Raw genomic sequence first — 4,100 nt, 5'->3', positions numbered from 1 at the left:
GGGCGCCGGGCCTCCCCCCTGGCGCCCGGCATGCCCTCCAGACCTTCGTCTCCTCAGGTGCCCTGACGCGAGGCTGCTTCTTCCCGCGAGGGCCCGAAGGGCTAAGGGATCCTTTGCGGCTGGGTCGTGCCTGTGGCAAAGCGAACAAACTTCTTGGTGATTTCCAGGGACCACCTGCAACACTTGGGAGCTCTGTGTCCTCCTGCGCTTCCCTGGCAAGCGGTTCTTTCAGGCCGTCTTGCCTGTTCCACCCCAAGGAAACAAACGTTCCTGTAGCAAGGCACGAAAACCTAAATGTTTGCCATCTCCCTGCATCGCAGAGGGCTGGGAAGTAAATCCCCAACTAGGAAATGGGGTTCCGTGCTCCTAAATGGTGGCAGGAAATGTGCTGAGGGAAATGAAAGGTCATGCGCAAAAGTCAACTGAACTTGAAAGATCCCAGGTACAAAGGAGACTGAGGTTCATTTCTCTTAGGATCCAGCACTGTGTTGCCAAAACCATGTTTTTTTTCCTCCACACTCATGAAACCTATGCTGGGATACACTTGGGAAAGTGGGTGTAAGTCTTGGTTATATGTTAATATGTTACAATGGAAATTTCTTCCAGTTTTGTGTCTAGAAATTTTCAGCTGTAGCAACCTCTTAAATATACATCAGAAGAAATATTACCAATGCAAAGTGGATAGCTTCAGTTCTGACTGCAAACAACTCCATTGTAGTAGCATAGATATTTAGTATTGCAAGTAACACTGGGCTATAACTGAGCACATCATTTGCTTGCTTTTTGATTACCAAAGGACCCTGAACTTTCCTGGAACCTTGTTAAGGACAAACGGAGTATCAAGTAGTGCCAGACTGCCTCTAAATCCTTGTAAGCATGACTAAAGTTATCTAATTGAGATAAGTTGCTCTGAATGTTTACAGGACAGTAACTAAAAAACTTTATTTTTTCCCCCCTACATGTGGGCAAATTCTTCTTGACTCTTAGTACCAAAATGGAATCTCAGGTTGCCAAATGTGATCACTAGTAATAAGTGCCCTAGAGTAAACTGAGTCTTCATTAACTCAGTGCTTTATGTCAGTAATTGGCAATTTTTTTTAGAGCTACAGGCTGAAATTACTCATCTTGAGTCTGAAGCAAGCTGGTGTTCTCACCTAGCTGCCACCTCTTTTCCCTACTGTTGCTTTTCCTCTGATCCCAGCTGCAGTGTGCATGTAATGCCCCCACTACCTGTCTCCAGTGCAGGGCAGCCTCATGGGCCAGATGCTCCACAGGCTGAATGCTGCCGACCCCTGCTTTATGTAGAACCACACAATGAATGCGATCGGAAATTTTTAGTCATGTTTATTTGTTTGTTTCTGCTGCCAAAGTCAACAGATCAGCCTGGATTTACTAAGTAAGATGTATCGTTTTTACATAGCACATCTTCAGGTAAAAGAATTTTAAGAATAGTTGTAATTCTCACTGTAACCTGGGTTGTATTTCCAGTGTTAATAATGCAGAGATTTTGTTGTCTAATTTTATTCTTTATTGTCTAATTTTTCCATAACTTCTCCTGACTGCATACCTTGCTCAATAGAAGTCATCATATCATTGGTATTTTGGGGTGTCTACTACCATAATAGGCAAAAAATCCAATTTCATAAGAGTCTTAACATTTCTAAAAAATTTTATTGGAGTACACCTCAAAAGACATAACTTTTGAGCCAGGTGATGGTCCCATCTTTTTCAGACATGGGGAAATAGCTACAGAGAGGTGAGGTAACTTGTCCCACGTTCAACAGGATGCATGTGTAACTTCAAGCATGAATCTTAATGATCTTAGTGTTTTTAGTGTTGTGCTGTAAGTATAATACTGTGATCTTCAATGCATCTGTTTCAAATTAGTGGTCTCTCAGGCTTACTGAGAGGTAAGTGAAGGCAGTGTCACAGAAATAATTCTTTAAGCAAAGACAGTTGTAACATCTAGCAGGTTTGGGCGATTTGTGTGGAATAGGGTCACTCTTAAATGTAGGCAATTTCTGTTTCTCTGCATGACCTAAACCCAAGTTTGTCTTAGCGGTGGCCAGGCCTATGTTTGAAGCTCCAGGGGAGGGTGGGTGAGTTCTTTAGCTCTGGGCAGATACTTGGCATCAGAGTATTTGGAGCTTTTCAAAATACAGCAGAGCATGTAGCTCTGCAGCCAGGGCACTGGAGAACAAACATCCCCAGATGCTTCCCAGAGGCCTCATCTTTGAAGGTTCCCAAAGGACTGCAACCAGGAGGGCTTTGTGGGTCTCTAGATGTCCTGAGCAAAGACCCTTGCTTACAAGTGGGGTTGTGACTGGGTGCAGTCCAGAGCTCTGGTCCCAGTCTTGCTGCAGGGTGATGGGGAAGCTCTGTGTATAGGAGCTCAGACTGATGGCAAATGGCCTAACCCAGAGGAGTGAAGGGCTGCCTCTGCATTGGGGTTTGGGGCTAGTGCTGCTCAAACCACTGACTTGGTGGGCAGGGTCCTCAGTTACTAGGCTGGGTCTGTCTGCTGTAGGGAGAAAGAGGGATGCATTCCTGTGACTACAGCATAGTTTGGTCACTGCTGGTAGGCTGTAGCCTGAAGACCATGGCTACTGGGAGTGGGTACCTGAGTGAAGTAGCTGCTAGTATCCCTGGTCTGTTGTCTGGGCGACTGAGGCCTGGAGAGGGTAGGGGTGCAGACTGACTGGAACATTCATGCTCCTGTGAGCGTCCTGGTTCGGGGTCTGTTGTGAACCCCAGGTGTGGGGAACGAGTACTAGAAGGTGCTGTAGGTACACTGGCCCCAGTAAGGGGTGTAGGTTGTCAGTGACAGAGGATGAGTAGGCTGAAGGCTGTGGAGGTGGGGCCATGTGGTGAGCACCCAGAATACTCTGCCTGCTAGCTGAGGGTTGTTATAAAAGTGTTTTGCACGACCCTTTAGCTTTAGAGTGTCAGGCAGCATCTCTCTGGTCTGTTTTGCCATGGCCACTGTCTGAGTAGTAGCTTCCATATTCTTCCCAACCTGAAACACAGCCATGCACCTGTCCTGGGAGAGATTCCCTTCCTCACTAGGTCTTCACAGCAGGCCTATTGAAACTCTGCCTGTGCCTGTCTTCAGCAGTTGTTACCCTGTGCTTGGAGGAGACCATGAGGTTGCTCATGCCCCTTGCACCTACATCTGACTGAGAACTGTCCTATCATTACAGAACTCTTTTTACTTCTGATGTGTTCCTGATGAGGATGACCCTGGGATGGAGGCAGGAGCTGTTCTGGGTGGGGAGAAGCAACTTTCCTCCTCTCCTTCTGGAGGACACGATGCTCCCAGATTACTTAGAATCGTAGAAAATTAGGGTTGAAAGGGGACCTCAGGAAGTCATCTAGTTCAACCCTCCTGCTCAAAGCAGGACCATCCCTAACTAGATCAGCCCAGCCAAGGCCTTGTCTAGCCCGGTATTAAAAGCCTATAAGGATGGAGATTCTAAAACCTCTCTGGTTAACCTGTTCCAGTTAGAGGTACATCGATACATCAGATCAGCAGCTTGTCCGGGGTTGGGGGGCGGCTCTTGCTCCTGTGTGCTGCTGGTTCGGCACTTACCTACTCATCCCTGCCGCTGTGTGCTGCTGGTCCAGCGGCTCGTCCAGTGCTCACCTACTCATCCAGCTGGTCCAGCCTCTCGCTGCTCATCAGGGAGGGCATGGGAAAGAGGGTGTACTCCCAGGTCTGCACAGGGCAGGCTGGGGCTGTGCCACTCTTCCCAGTGAGGTGGGACAAGGCAGGGCTGCGCACTGAACAGGCAGCGGTGGTGCTGGGAGGGGGATGGGGGGAGTTATGGTGACTTCTGGGGTGGCTGCAGACCCTCACAGCCCCCTCCCAATGCTGCTCATCAGGGAGGGCATGGGAAAGAGGGTGTACTCCCAGGTCTGCACAGGGCAGGCTGGGGCTGTGCCACTCTTCCCAGTGAGGTGGGACAAGGCAGGGCTGCGCACTGAACAGGCAGCGGTGGTGCTGGGAGGGGGATGGGGGGAGTTATGGTGACTTCTGGGGTGGCTGCAGACCCTCACAGCCCCCTCCCAATGCTGCTGCCCCCCGCCCCAAGCGCAGCCCT

The sequence above is a fragment of the Alligator sinensis genome, unplaced genomic scaffold, assembly GCF_000455745.1.
Source record: "Alligator sinensis unplaced genomic scaffold, ASM45574v1 scaffold189_1, whole genome shotgun sequence".
NCBI classification, from domain to species: Eukaryota; Metazoa; Chordata; order Crocodylia; family Alligatoridae; genus Alligator; species Alligator sinensis.
Note: the sequence above shows the minus strand (reverse complement) of the source record.